We start from the raw sequence: 16,086 nt of genomic DNA on the forward strand, positions 1-16,086 counted from the left end.
AACCCGGGCCCCCCACTCCCGCCTCGCTCCTCCCCCTCCCCCCGCAGACACTCGTGTTTGTGCAGTGTTGGGTCCTGGCTTTTGAAATTCGTCCATCAGATAATATTTCAAAAGACTTTCTGAAAGACTGACAGCTTTTTCCTGCTTCTTATTTTGACAGGGGAAAAAGAAAACCTTTACTAGCTCATATCGTTTTTCAAAAGAAAGGCGACTTTATTTAATACCAAAAGAGTAAGAGAGGCACAATCTCAGAATAAGGATGGACCCTTAATTTGCATATCACATTATAAAATAATTCAGTACATCATAAATGTAATTTTGCTGCATGCAGGTGAAAACTACGAATTAGAACCACCCTGGTGGAAAGCACTGATTTAGCACTGGTTTTTGGAGCCAAATTTAGGTTATAAAAACCAACTGTGGTTTACTAAATATCTTTGGGCAAGTCACTTAATCTTTATCAAACTGTTTCCCATTTGAAAAATGCGGATATGGGAGGACTAGAGGTATATTAAATGCATAGTTTATTTTGCTTCAAATGGCAAATAGTTGTGATTGTTCTCACTAGCCTACAGCCCTATACAAGGCTGATTTAGAGACCTAGACGAAAGTCATATACGTACACATGCCTTTTTCTTTTCTTTTTGGTCTTTCAACATTGTTCCTTTCTGTTTTATTAAAGTCATAATAGTTTATAACATTGTGAAATTTCACTTGTACATTGTTATTGTCAGTCACCATATAAATGTGCCCCCTTTACCCCTTATCCCCACCGCCCAACCCCCTTCCCCTCTGGTAACCACTAATTTGTTCTCTTTGTCCATTACACATGCCCTTTTATGTTAGTAAAATCAAATTTAAAACAATGTGGAAGAAATCAAAAGCTGGACAATACTCACCGCCTGCCACTCACCACACTCCCTGAATTGTTTTAAGGAGGCGAAGTGGTGTATTTTTTGTTTGATTTAGTATTGATTTAGTCCCTGCTCTCCACCAACAGCTGGGTCCTGTGAACAATCTTTTTAAAAAAATTGAGGTGTCATTGACATATAACATTATGTTAGTTTCAGGAGTACAACATAATGATTCAGTATTTGTATATGTTGCAAAAGGATCACGGCAATAAGTCTAGTTAATATCTGTTGCTACACATAGTTACAATTTTCTTCTTTTGATGAGAACTTTGAAGATCTACTCTCTTAGCAACTTTCAAATATGCAATACAGTATTATTAACTAGTCACCATGCTGCACATTACATCCTCATGACTTTATTTATTTACAACTGGAGGCTAGTACCTTTTGACCCCTCCCTTCACCTTTTTTACCTCCCACCCACCCATTTCACAACCCCATCTCTTCCCACCCTTGGCAACACCAGTCTATTCTGTGTATGTATGAGCTGGATTTTTTTCCTTTTTAGTTCAACTTATAAGTGAGATCATACAATTTTTGCATTTCTCTGTCTGATGTATTTCACTTAGCACGATGCCCTCATGGTCAATTCATGTTGTCACAAATGGCAAAATTTCATTCCTTTTTTAATGGCTGAATAATCTTCTAGTGTGCTTTGAGTTATATGAGTCCTTTGTATTTTACATATATAAAACATACAGTATACAAAATACACATAATATATAATTATATTACTGTCATATATAATATAATATTTAATATAAAATATATACATTATATATATTCTTTATATATTTTTATATATTCATATTTTGGATATTAACCTCTTATCAGGTATGTGATATGCAAATATTTCCTTCCATTTAGTATGTTGCCTTTTCATTTTGTTAATGGTTTCCTTTACTGTGCAGAAGCTTTTTAGTTTGATGTACTCCCACTTTGTTTTTGCTTTTGATGTCAGAACAAAAAACATCATTGCCAGGAGCTATGTCAAGGACTTTACTGCCTATATTTTCTTCTAGAAGTTTTATGGTTTCAGGTTCTTAAATTCAAGTCTTTAATCCATTTTGGAGTTAATTTTTGTATACGGTGTAATATAGTAGTCTAGTTTCATTCTTTTGCATGTAGCTGTCCAATTTTCCCAACACTGTTTATTGAAGTGATTGTCCTTTCCCCATTGATTATTCTTGGCTCCTTTGTCATAAATTAATTGTTTATATATATGTGGGTTTATTTCTGGGCTCTCTATTCTGTTCCATTGATCTATGTTACTGTTTTTATGTCAGTACCATACTGTTTTGATTACTATAGCTTTGTAATATAGTTTGAAATCAAGGAGCATGATACCTCCAGCTTTATTCTTCTTTCTCAAGATTGCTTTGACTATTCAGAATCTTTTGTGGTTCCATACAAATTTTAGGTTTATTTGTTCTATTTCTGTGAAAAATGCCACTGGAATTTTGACAGGAGCTGCATTGACTCTGTAGTTTGCTTTGGGTAGTATGGACAATTTAGCAATATTAATTCTTCCAATCCATGAGCATGGAATATCTTTCCATTTATTTGTATCTTCTTCAATTTCTTTCATCAGTGTCTTACAGTTTCCAGTGTACACAGGTCTTTCACCTCCTTGGTTAAATTTATTCCTAGGTATTTTATTCTTTTTGATGCAATTATAAATGTGATCATTTTCTTAATTTCTCTTTCTGATAGTTCGTTATTAGTGTATAGAAATGCAACACGTTTTCGTATCCTGCAACTTTACTGAATTCGTTTGTTCTAACAGTTTTTTGGTGAATAACCTTGACTTGCTACCACATTTTAGAAATGGCTCTTAGCAAGTTTTTCCCCTGAAGTGTGGGAACTTCAAATGGAAATGCAGAATGTAGAAACATACTTAAAGTGAGAAATACATATATTTTTAGTTACAAATAATACATGATTACAGGCTAGTTTGTGTTTAAAAGCATAAAAAAGTGAGCCTTTCATCGTCACTCCTTCCAAAAGCCTTTAATAATTCATCAAATAATTTTGGAGCACCTGCTATATGCCAGATACATTTCTAGATGCTAGGGCACCTTTTTATGCTGATATAATACAATATATACAACTCCACTTGTGAAGTATACTTACCAAAAATCAACCCTGAATCTGATCAAGCTTCATGATTTAAATATCACTTTGCATGAAACATGGGGGACGCGGGAATATGTTAGATGACATCATAGCCATGCCATCAGCAAAATCCAGAACATGGGCGATTTTCAGAACAAAAAAATAGATTTCTTCAACAAATGTATTACAAGAGAAAGAAGCAAGAGGGAAAAAAGGTAGATTGAAAGGTTAAAATAATATAAAAGAAATACTCTTGGAAATGTTGCACGGTAAATGGGTATTTGATGATATTAGGGTAGTATTTTTAATTTTTAAGTCTGATGATATTGTGATTATCATTTTAAAAAGTGTCTTCTTGGGGGACTTCTGCTTCTAGGAGGATGCAGTAGACATGCTTTTCCCTATTCCTCCTACTAAGTAAGGATAAAAATGCTGGACATCATATATAAAAACAAGCATAAGAAGACTCTGACAGGTGGAGAGAAGGCAGACTGCCTACGTTCTTGGGGGCCTGAGGAACAATGTGGTGGTGAGCTCTTTGGGTTTTCTTTTTGCCTCATATATCTCAAATTTGGAGCTGAAGAAGCTGGCATCTCAGAAATGCAATGAGTGCAAGCAACCAAAAGCCCTAACAAAAGCTTATTCTTCTTAGCCAAAGGACCAGGAAAGGGGCAGTCTGGCAAGATAGAAAACTTTTAGATAACAACCGCTCTACTCCAACTAAACACCACGCAAAAAACCAGAACAACCCCACCCATGCTAGGAAAGGCCAAATGGCAATTCTAGACTTTCGTCCTTGCAAGGCTGTACTGAGATGCCCCGAAAGCTCAGTGGGGTGGTGTCAGAAAAGGCCAAGTAAGGAGAGGTGTATGACAAGTCAGCTAAAACAAGAGGTTTAAATAAGAACCAGAGTTTCATAACATAATATGAAATTATCCAGATTTCATTAAAAAAAATCACTCGTCATAGCCAGAACAAAAAAGCTCTCAAACTAAACGAAAAAGGACAATCCATAGGTGCCAACGCGTAGAATACAGAGATGTTAGAATTATCTGACAAAAAGTGTGAAGCATACATGATAAAAATGCTTAAATGTTTGGAAAAAAATGTCAAAAATAGAAAGCTCCAGCAAAGAAATAGATGATATAAAGAAGCACCAAATGAAAAATACAATAATCGAAATAAAAAGCTCAGTGGATGGGCACGATAGAATAATGGAGGAGACAGAGAAAAGAACCAGTGAAGTGGAAGATAGACCTATAGAAATTACCCGATTTGAGCAACAGAGAGAAAATTTTAAAAAGAGAGAGAGAGGCAAAGCCTCAGGGACATGTGGGACTATAAGAAAAGATGTGACATTTCATCAGAGTCAGGGAAAGAGGAGAAAGAGGGCAGGGCTAAAAAAGTACCCAAAGAAATAATGGTAGAAAACTTCCCAAATTGGTCAAGAAACATAAACCTATAGTTTGCAGAAGCTGAGCAAACCATAAACAGGATAAACCCAAAGAAATATATACCAAGGCACATCAAAATTAAACATCTGGAAGCTAAAGTGAAAGAAAAAAACCTTGAAAGCAGCCAAGGAAAATGATACCTTACCTATAGGGAGGGAAAATTCAAATGACAGATTTCTCATCAGAAACCATGGAGGTCAGAAGGAAGTGGCACAATATTTTTTCAAGTGCTGAAAGAGCAGAACTATCTACCTAGTATCCCATAACCAGCAAAAATTTCCTTTAGTAATGAAGAAGAAATCAAGGCATACTCAGATGAAGGAAAATTAGAGAATTTGTTGCTGGAAAACCTGTCCTAAAAGAATGTGTAAAAGGAAGTTCTCTAAACAGAAAGGATCAACCTCAGAATATCAGGAGGGGAGAAAGAACATGGTAAGAAGAATTATGGATAAATACAATAGGTTTTCTTTCTCATTTTGAATGTTTTAAATTATGTTTGACAGTTAAAATAAAAATTATAACACTATTTAGTGTGGTTCTAAATGTATGTAGAGGAAATACTTATGGTGAGAGTAGAGAAATGTAAAGGGAGATAATGTTGCTACACTTCACTAAAACTAGTAGAATGACAATATCAGTAGACTGTGATAAGTTATGTACATATAAAATATAGTACCTAGAGCAACCATTAAAAAAGATATACGAAGCAATATACTCAATATATAGATAGGTAAATTATAGATAAATTAAAATGGAGTTCTGAAAAAATATTCAAGTAACCCAGAAGAAGGGAGGAAAAAGAAAGCAGAGAAATGGGACCAGCCCGGTAGCATAGTGTTTAAGTTCACATGCTCTGCTTCGGTGGCCTGGGGTTCAAGTGTTCAGATCCTGGGTGCAAAACTACACATCAGGCCATGCTGTGGTGGCATCCCACATATAAAATAGAGGAACATTGGCACAGATGTTGACTGAGGGACAATCTTCCTCAAGGGAAAGGAAACAGAGAAACAAAAAAGCAGAGAGAACAAACAGAAAAACAAAAGGCAGACTTAAGCCCTAACATATCAATAATTACATTAAATGTAAATGCTCTAACTATACTAATTAAAAGCAGAGCTTGGCAGAGAGGATTTAAAAACGTGCCAATTATATGCAGTCTATAAGGAACTCTCTTCAAATATAATGATATATGTAGATTGAATGTCAAAGTATAGGAAAAAATATATCACACAATTAAAGAAAAACAGGAGTAGGACATTAATATGAGATAAAATAGACTTCAGAGAAAAGAAGAGGGACATTATATAAGGTTAAAAGGGTTGATCCACCAAGAAGTCACAGAAAACCTAAATGTGTACACACTGGACAAGAGAGCTGTAAAATATATGAAGAAAAAACTGATAGAACTGAAAGGAGAAATACAGAAATCCACAATTACAGCTGGAAACTTCAATACCCCTCTTTTGACCACTGATAGAACAACTAGACAGAAAAGCAGCAAAGAAATAGAAAACCTCAACGACACCACAAATCAACAGGATCTAATCAACATTTATAGACTACTCCATTCAACACCAGTAGAATACACGTTCTTTTCAAGTATATATGGAACACATGCCAAGATAAACCATATCCTGAGCCATAAAACAAACCTCAACAAATTTAAAAAGAATTGAAATCATACAGAGTATATTTGATTACAATGGAGTCAAACTATAAATTAATAACTGAACATAACAGGAAAATTTCCAAACACTTCGAAACTAAATAATACAATTCTAAATAATCAAAGAGGAAGTCTCAAGAGAAACTACATTGAACTGAATGAAAATTAAAATACAACATATTAAAATTTGTGGGACACAGCTAATGAAGTGCTGAGAGGGAAATTTATGGCATTAATTACATACATTAGAAAAGAGAAAAACTCCCAGTAATCTAAACTTCCAACTCAAGAACCAAGAGAAAGAAGAGCAAAATCAACCCCAAGCAAGCAGAAGGAAGGAATAGTAAAGATATGAACAGAAATCATTGAAATTGAAAACAGTAGAGAAAATCAGTGAAGCAAAGAGCTGGTGCTCTGGAAAGATCACTTGAGAAACTTCCAGCAAGACAGACAAATTAAAAAAGAAAGAAGACACAAATTTCCAATATGAGGAATGAAACAGGAGAGAGCACTACAGACCTTGCAGATATCAAATGGATAATAAGGGAATATTAGGAACAACTTTACATATATAGATTTGACAAGTTTGATGAAATGGACCAATTCCTCAAAAAACACATACCACTGCAATTTATTGAGTATAACACGGTAAAAAGTGGGCCATGCAAATGCCCGGGGAAGGACCATTCCAAGCACATGAACAGACAAATCCAAAGCCCCTGAATTTGGGCACTCTTGGTGTATGTGAGGAACAGCTAGGAGGCCATTGTGGGTGGAGAGCAAAGAATGAGCTGGAGAGTGCTGGGAAACGAAGCTGGAGAAGTAGCCAACAGCCAGATCATATGAGACCTTATAGTTCACGATTTTATTTTAAACGGCTATTTTTGAATGGAATATTGGCATGATCTGATTTATGATTTGAAAAGATCACTCTGACTGTCATGTGGAGGCGCACGTGGAGGCAGGGGGAGCTGCTGGGAAGGTACTGCAGTCGTCAAGATGACATGGATCGGGGCTGCGGTGTGACACTGGAAGTCATGAGAGGTGGTGGAATTATGGATATATTTTGAAGACAGAGCCAGCATTCCCTCATCTATTAGATGGGAGAAGTGAGAGAGAGAGGAATCAAGGATGACTCCAAGGATTTTGGCTTGAGCTCTGGGCTAAAGAGTGGTATCTTTGTTAAGACAGAGAAAGCTGAATGAGGAGCAGAGTTTAGAGGAGGCAAGACTCGAAATTTGGTCATATTAATTTTTATTACTCACTAGATGTTCAATTATAGATGTTCGTACCTAGCAGTAAGCACAGAGCAATCCCTGCCCCACAGTGATACTGAAATCCTGGCTGGCGAACGTTGCCCAGTCCCTCTACTCCAGGGGCAGGCAACGTTCCCTGACCAGGCACGGGTTCTGCTTTCTAGGAAACAGTGTTTCCAGAACAGTCTCTTGCTTTCCAAAGCTCTTTCCTCGACTTTCTAAGGCGCGTTCATTTTCCATCCTCCTTCTTGACCACTTCTGAAGACATGACTCATGTCGGTAGTTGAGTACCCTTCTCAGTGTGTGTCCTGCCCAGAGGAGCTTGGGGGCCAGAAGCATTGTTTGTAATTAGAACAATTCCACCCACTTCTAGTCCAAGTTAAGAGCACTTTCACCATGTACAATTTTAAAAACTTTGTGAGCTTTCTATGTGGAATCTGATTTAAGTCCACTTCATTGAACAAAAGCCACACACATAATTTTTTTCCGACAAGCTTCTCTCTACAACCTTAATCCTGGCTACTCTGAGTGTGTCATACTGCTGTGGAAGGACATCTTTACAATTTTTACTAGCTCCTTTGTTTGGCTGAAAAGATCTACCAGGTATCATTTTAACTCTGTCAGAGTTCTTGACTAAAAATCTTCCTGTCTCACCTTGAGGATCTTTTACTGGTTGGGGGGACTGGAGGTGAGGACCAGTTTTATTTTCCAGTCTGCTAAATTTTGATTGCTTTATATTCCCTCTAAATTCTGCCTGTAAAGTGGCCTTTCATTTTTTTTTTCCTTTAGCTTATTTCTTTCTGTCAGTACTTTATAACATGTAGCTAAAAAATGCAAACTGACACTTTTAGCATTCTGCCTGGAAGTCATTTTACCCAGGTACACAAGTTCATCAGGTATGTTTTATACCTTCCAAGTTACTATAGGTGATACTTTTACCAAATATTTTGCTACTACATAACATGTGTCATCTTTTTTCCAGTTTGCTACAGTAGTTTTCTCATTGCTTTTTCAGTCCTTGCCTACCACCTGGTCCCAAGGCCAATGCCACATATTTTAGACTTTTTTTCCCCACAGCAGCAGCCCACTTTTAGACGCCAATTTCTGTATCAGTTAGCTATTGCTGTGTAACACACCTCTCTGTGTTAACTCAGTGGCTTAAAACAGTACACATTTATTATTGCTCATGTTTCTACAAGTCAGATGGGCAGTACTGCTGACCTGGGCCAGACTTGGCTGATCTGACCTGGGCTGGCTCACCACGTGTCTGCAGTCAGTTCGTGGCCTGGCTTGTGGCTGACTGGTCTAGGGTAGCCTCACTCACATGTCTTACAGTTGGCTGGCTATTGACTGGCGTAACAGGAGTGACTGAATCATTGTCCCTCATTGTCCAGAAGGCATCATGGGATTGTTCTGTTGGCAGCTGCGCAGGGTTCTAACAAGAGGAATGGGAACACGCAAGGCCTCTTGAGGCCTGGGGTCAGAACTGGCACCCTGTCACTTCTTTCACACTCTGTGGCCAAAGCAAGTCCCAAAGCCAGCCAGGATTCAGGGATGGGGAAATACACTCCACTTCTTGATGGGGAACATCAAAGTCACATTGCAAAGGTAGTGGATACAGAAAGGGATGGAGAATCAGGACCATTTCTGTAATCAATCTATATAGTTAGAGCAACCACTTGTTATATAGTTTGGGTCTTTGTTTTTAACTAAGTCCCTTTGTTGATTTATAGATCATCAATTAGGGGACACTTTAGAAACTATCGGGTCTCACCTAATCTTGTGCATTAATGCATTTTACAACATCCATGATAAGTAGCCATGCAGCTCCTAAGAAAATTCTAGTGTAAGGGAAACTATTACTTTTGCTTTCTGTCTTCACACATGTAATTCAGGTCACTGTCAAACAACAAAGATGACGTAAATTATTTAATCCTCCCTAATTTTTATCTTTATCCCGAATATTTTTATCTTTATCCTGAATGTGTCAATTCAAATATCACAGATCTGGGATTAGGAACATCTGGTGATGACACAAGACCACCGGTGAATAATGCTTTAAAAAGAGCTAATGGAAGATGTCACAAGGATAGTGGCACGAGTCTCCTGAATTTCCTTCTTCCCATGGACACACTGAATATACAGCTGTACATGGAGCAATTCCCTCTGAGGGAAATCCAGAATCTGTCAAAATCTTCCAAAGTGATGTGCATTTTTTTTTTTTTTAAAGAAGATTAGCCCTGAGCTAACTACTGCCAATCCTCCTTTTGCTGAGAAAGACTGGCCCTGAGCTAACATCCGTGCCCATCTTCCTCTACTTTATATGTGGGATGACTACCACAGCATGGCTTTTGCCAAACGGTGCAGTGTGCGAACCCGGGGTCAGAACCAGCAAACCGTGGGCCGCTGAGAAGTGGAACGTGTGCAGTTAACCTTTGCACCACCGGGCTGGTCCCGCAAAGTGCTGTACATTTTGCATTTCCACCAGCAAGGAATGAGAGCTTCTGTCACTCTGCTTCCTCATGGACATTTGACATTGTTTTGTTCTGTATTTTGGCCATTCTAATAGGAGTATAATGGTGTCTCATTGTTGTTTTAATTTGCATCTTTTCATATGCTTATTTGCCGTCTGTATATCTTCTTTGATGAGGTGTCTGTTCAGGTATTTTGCCTACTTTTTTAATAGGGTCGTTCGCTTTCTTAGTGTTGAGTTTTTAGAGTTCTTTGTATATTTTGGATAGCAGGCCTTTATTAGATATGTCTTCTGCAAATATTTTCTCCTAGTCAGTGGCTTGTCTCATTCTTTTGACCTTTATTATCCTTTTAATGTCCATGGGATCAGTAGTGATGGCCCCTCTTTTATTTCTGATATTAGTAATTTGAGTCTTCTTGCTTTTTCATTGGTTAGCCTAGCTAATGATTTATCAATTTTATTGATCTTTTCAAAGAACCAGCTTTTGATTTCATTGATTATTTTCTGTTAGTTCTCTGTTTTCAATTTCGTTGATTTCTATTCTAATTTTTATCATTTCTTTTCTTCTGCTTACTTTGCATTTACTTTCCTCCTCTTTCTCTATCTTCCTACAGTGGAAACTTAGATTATAAATTTTAGATCTGTCTTCTTTTCTGACATTCATGATATATATCAATGCTATAATTTCCCCTCTAAGCATTGCTTCCACTGCATTCCACAAATTTTGATAGGTTGTATTTTCATTTTCATTTAGTTCAAAATGTTTTTTGATTTCTTTTGAAAATTCTTCTTTGACCCATGTGTTATTCAGAAGTCTGTTATTTAGTCTCCAAATATTTTGGGATATTTCTGATATTGATTTAATTGGTTTTATTCCACTGTGGTCTGATAGCATATTTTGTATGATGTCTATTCTTTTCAATTTGTTAAGGTGTATTTTTATGGCCTAGTACACCTGTCTTTTGATGTACATATGTATGTACGTCTATTAGGCATATACCTAGGAGTGGAATTTGTGGGTCATAAAATATGCATATATTTAGCTCTGATAGATACTGATGGACAGTTTTCCAAAGTGCCTGTAAAAATTACACCCCCACCAACAGTGCATAAACTTCCACATGCTCCACAGCTTTGCCTTTGCTTTGTACTGTCAGTCTAAACTCTGTAGCCATTTCGGTGGGTCTGCAGTAGTATATCACTGTCTTGTTAATTTGCATTTCCCTGATGACTAAAGAAGCTAAGCGTTTTTTCACATGCTTATTGGCTATTTGGATTCCGCTTGGTGAAGTGCTGTAGGAGTGTATGGTCCCTTCCCTCCTTCTTTTTATTGGATTGTTTCTTATTGCATCTGCATCGTAGTTCTTGCTACATTCTGGGTACGAATACTTTATTAGATAAATCTATTGCAAATATCTTCTACTCTGTGGATTGTTTTTCATTCTCAATCGCGTCATTTTTTTTTTTTTTAAAGATTGGCACCTGGGCTAACAACTGATGCCAATCTTTTTTTTTTTTTTTTTTTTTTCCTGCTTTATCTCCCCAACCCCCCGCCCTGTACACAGTTGTATATCCTAGTTGCAGATCCTTCTAGTTGTGGGATGTGGGACGCCGCCTCAACGTAGCCTGACGAGCGGTGCCATGTCCGCGCCCAGGATCCGAACCCTGGGCCGCTGCAGCGGAGTGCCCGAACTTAACCACTCGGCCACGGAGCTGGCCCCTTAACCGAGTCTTTTGATGAACAGAATTTCTTACTTTTAATGATACCCAATTTGTCAATCTTTTCATTCGTGTTTGATGTTTTCTAGAAGTAGATGCCATTATTATCAACCCGTTTTCCAGAGAGGTTAATAGAGGGGCTTGGCCAGGGAGCTCTCTGGGCAGGACTTAAGTGAGCAGGCCTAAGGCAGCAATCACTCTCGGGCCCGGCCCTCCCATGGTCTTGAAGTCCCTCCCTAGGTTTATCACCTCCTGCCTAGACCAGGGCAAAATAATTTTAACTGGGTTATCTGAATTTGGAACTCAGTAGCTTGAAGTCAGTTCGTTTTCCGTCAGTAAAATAAAAGTAAATGATCATCCTGCCCAGTCTACCAAACACTGGTACCCAATTAAAGGTACAGAGGCCTCTGCTGTGCTTAAAGTGTTCTCAATTTTCCTGAATAGGTGACTTTGAACGTGCTCGAGTCTTAGTACATGTATGGCATAAGGACACTTTGGTCAAGGACAAACCGGATATATGACCATGGTCCCACAGGATTAGTACCACAGAGCCTAGGTGTGTAGAGAAGGCTGTACCGTCTAGGTTTAAGTACACTCCAGACGTTTGCGCGACGAATTTGCCTGATGATGCATTTCTCAGAACGTATCTCTAAGTGACTAGGGACTGCCACTAAGGCAAGCAGAAAGTGTCCTGTGACTTGCTCAGGAGCCTCCCAGGAACTTTCAAAAAGGGCTGGGCGCCCCAGGCTCGCCAGCGAGGGGCGGCCCGTGTTCCCTGGAACCCGGGTCCCGCTTGCTTTTAAATGGGGCACCACTGAAAACCTGGATCCAGGATGCCTCGGCCTGGACGCGCTGAGTGTGATCCCGCCTGTCCCAAATCTCCTCGCCGAGTCTTCGCCGCAGCTCAGGGGGGCCGCAAACTGAAAGTGAAAACCGGCGCGGCGGCGGCGGGCGCAGCAGCCTCCTCCACCCGGGCGAGGTGAGTGCGCGCGCTGGGTCTTTTCTGGCTTGAGTGACAGCTTGGTGGGGGCAGGATCTTGGTGCTGAGAGACAGAGAGACTTTTCCGGTGACCGTGGAGGCCGGGACGCTGCCCGCCGGACTCAGAGCCGAAGGAAACCTCCTCTTTGTGCCCAGAAGGGAGTGTGTGTAAGAGAAAGACGGAGTTGTGTGCTCCGAAACAATCCGAGTCTGTTTTGGGAAACCTTGGGCAGCACTTTCCAGTGACACTGCCTGAGATGTCAACCTGTCTGGCTGCTGAAAAAGCACAGGTGGGAGCAGGTGACCGCAGGAACTTCGCCGGAGCCCGGGGGAGGCGCGCGGGGTCCCGCCGCCGCCAGGGGCCGGAGGTTCCCACGGACCTCGCCTCTGCCACGGACTTCCCCGCCCCCCAATTCAGAACCAAGCTCTGCCTTTGCGTACTGTGAAGTCCTTCCTTCTTTCTCTGTGCCTTCACTTCGAATCACTTGTTGCTAGAATCCTGTGCTGAAGTAGCAGCGAGTCTGACTTTTCAGCTGTTGAGAACGTTGTGTATTTAATGGAGAAAATGCCCAGAACAGCAGGGTTTGGTTATCAATACGCAAGCCATTTCCTGGGTATTTTTGTACCCGATTACTGCCCTCAGAATAGAAGTCAGTTTGTATGATATAGAAATAACATCGGTGCGATTATAAGACATTTTATGGGGATCTTTTAATGATTCTTTACTATATAGCAAATGCCGCGCAAAATGACTTTTTCTTAACATCACAGCTCCGACACGTGCCCCCTACTCACTGCCACATTTCCTTGAAATAGTTGGGTAGTGTTATGCGTGTCGTGACTTGGATTGTTAATTACGTTTGTGGAATGCATGCACTCTGGCTGGGTGCAGTTTTGAATATGGCAAGTTGGTCTCCAGGGCCTCATTCCTCTTTTATATTCTTCGATCTCTCAAGATGAGACACCCAGGGGCTCGTGACCAATCTTGGGCTTGTTAATGATGTCACACTACAGTGAGGGCATTGTTTCTCCCTGGTCCACCGTGGTCTCTCAGACCGCCAGCTTTCGGGTCAGTCCTGGCCATCTGCACTGAATAAGCAGCCCAGGTATTTGTACAGTAAGGTGGCAGAGACACCCATCTAGACAGCATCCTAGCCTCAATTTTAGAACTTTCTCCTCCTGCCTGGGCGCCAGAGGCAATGTCCTAGCATCAGGGGATCATTAAAGTCTGCTCCATGTTTGAAATTGCTGTGGTAACTCTTCGTTTGCTGGCTTCCAGCTAGATGGCAGTGTGTAACAGTGGATCAAATACACAGTCTCAACTGTTACTGTTATTATGGCTCATCTTTTATTCTTCAATTTTAAAATTAATAGTTTTACAAACAGTGCATTTCTGAAAACAAATTCAAACTAGGGTTAAGTTTAGGAAATAAAAAAAGAACATAGTTTGGACAAACAATAATGTTATTCGTATTTGTGTAAGTATTGCTCGGTATGCAGCTGTTGCCAACCCATATTTAAATGCTTTCTAAATTTGGAATGTAAAGAGTTGATTTCAGCAAGAACTGCAACATCTAACTCAATTACCGGTATCCTACAGTAAACATTTGTTATGGTGTTCGTGAATATGGGTTTTTAAACATTAAAAAAACTTGTTAATTTTATTTGCAATGTTTTTCAGATATTTATTTCTTTGAGAATAAAATTTGAGTTTTCAAAAGTTAATGCTGAATTACTAAAAAGGAAAATGAAGATAAGATAATCCTAAACTTGTTATATAGAAATATTTCTTGTTCATGACGATTCAAATTGTCTCAATTCCTGTCTCTTGATTAAACTTTCTTCTTTGGAGAGTTTTTGCTCCTGGACACTATTCATGGGATTGAAGAGCTTAATTCTGGGATGAAAACTCAGAAGATAGTCTGGTCCGGCTCTTGATCTTTAGGTGTGTGAAGTATTAGCCACATTTTGTCAGTGTTATTGAACCAGTTCCTTATTCATGATTACATAAATGATCAAAGCAGATGACAATCTTTAATTCAGATCTTCTGCCAGGTAGGAACATTGTTGCAGAGTAACCAGTAGGCCCTTCATGGGGAGAGATCGGTTACTAAGACAACCTTGAAAGGAAAAAGATGAGAAAGAGTCCTGCTCTTGAGGAGCTGGCTCAGTTCGTAGTATGATACAGAATCTTCAGTCTCGTGTCCTCACTTCCACTTAAAAAACCTGTTCCTTTTGAATGCTTCTATTTGGGGTTTTATCTCATTATTTTTTTTTAATCTGGGTATGTTTTTATTTAGTTTCTACGTTAAGTAGACCCACCAAGTGAGATTGTATAATTTGAGTGCTTCAGTATGTGTCTAGAATTGAAGAATGGCGTCACCTTCAGTTCTGCAACAGAAATGTGAGGGAGCTCAGGCTACAACTTCTGTCCCCTCATTAATCACCCATCTTGATTCACATGGCTGCCAGTATCCCTGTCTCTCTCATTATTCTCTATTTGTCTCACCTGAAATGTGTCCAAGAGGATGACCTCTCCGGATAAAAATCCACGCCAAAGCACTCTTTACATAAAAATAAATGCTCAGCAAAATATGAAGTCCATTAAAAAAGAATGAGGAACACTTTAACACAAATAAATATTAATAAAGAACATTGGGTAAAAGTGGAAACTGGAACCATTGTGCCACATTCGTCAGGTGCCCCAGGGCGAGTGGCAGTACTAAGGAAGGCTTCTGTAAATTAACAAAATAGGTCAACTTTTTAGTGTTCCACAGTTACTTTATATGCACCTAATAAAGCAGCTTTAGAAGGTTTCCTAAAATTCCCCAGCCTCCTGCCTTCTCTTCACTGCTGTGATAGGAACAAGCACAATGATGTGGACGTAGATCTCCCGACTTGGCATTGCAGAGGAGTAAGGCTTCCCAAAGCAGGTAGCCTTGAAAGTCTAGGAGAATGGCTGGGATAGTGAAAGAGGTATGGATGTGGTAGGTAGGGACCAGAGCACAGAAGAGGAAGCTACATTCTGGGAAGAGCAGGAATAAAGGGTACCGGTGGTGGAAGTTGGAGAAGTAGGGTGGGGTCCAGGGAGTCTTGTTTTCTAAGCTAACGAGTTTGATCTTTATCTTGAAATCTTTGGGAAACCATTGATGGAGTTTAATCAGAGGAAGGATATCCAATCCATATTGCAGAAACAGCTCTACAGCTGAGTGGAGAGTGTAAGGGGTCAGACTGGTAAGAAGAGCAGTTCTGGGGCTTTTGGAGAAGCCAAGTAGGAATGAATAAGGAGTGTTGATGAGGATAAGTAGGGTTGAAGGGTGTTAGTGGAAAAGTGCCTGGAGAGTTGTCCAAAAGGCCCTGACACCTTCCCATCAGCCAATCACATCACGTTTTTCCCAGGACAGCCGCCATTTAAGGGATGCTCTGAGGATTTATACATTATAAAATGAAAACGTTTCTTGGGAGAGTCAAACCTATTTGAGAAATTACACTTTAATAGGAATAATTTAA

The 16,086-nt window shown here is 39.5% G+C and overlaps 1 protein-coding gene across 6 annotated transcripts in view; it reads left to right on the plus strand.

Annotated features, from left to right (window-relative positions):
* Window positions 1-12,108: 12,108 nt before the first annotated feature.
* The window catches only part of FUT10 (fucosyltransferase 10), a 171,140-nt gene continuing 167,162 nt past the window's right edge, over window positions 12,109-16,086 (plus strand). For 3 of the 6 annotated variants that reach the window (XR_011534275.1, XM_070598499.1, XM_070598500.1), the window contains exon 1: window positions 12,302-12,576. The gene's annotated coding sequence lies outside the window, so the exon portion shown is untranslated. Of the gene's footprint in view, window positions 14,522-16,086 lie in introns of all 6 variants that reach the window. The other 3 variants (XM_008527524.2, XM_070598496.1, XM_070598497.1) reach the window with 3 other exon arrangements.

The sequence above is a fragment of the Equus przewalskii genome, chromosome 28 (genome assembly GCF_037783145.1).
Source record: "Equus przewalskii isolate Varuska chromosome 28, EquPr2, whole genome shotgun sequence".
Lineage (NCBI taxonomy): Eukaryota > Metazoa > Chordata > Mammalia > Perissodactyla > Equidae > Equus > Equus przewalskii.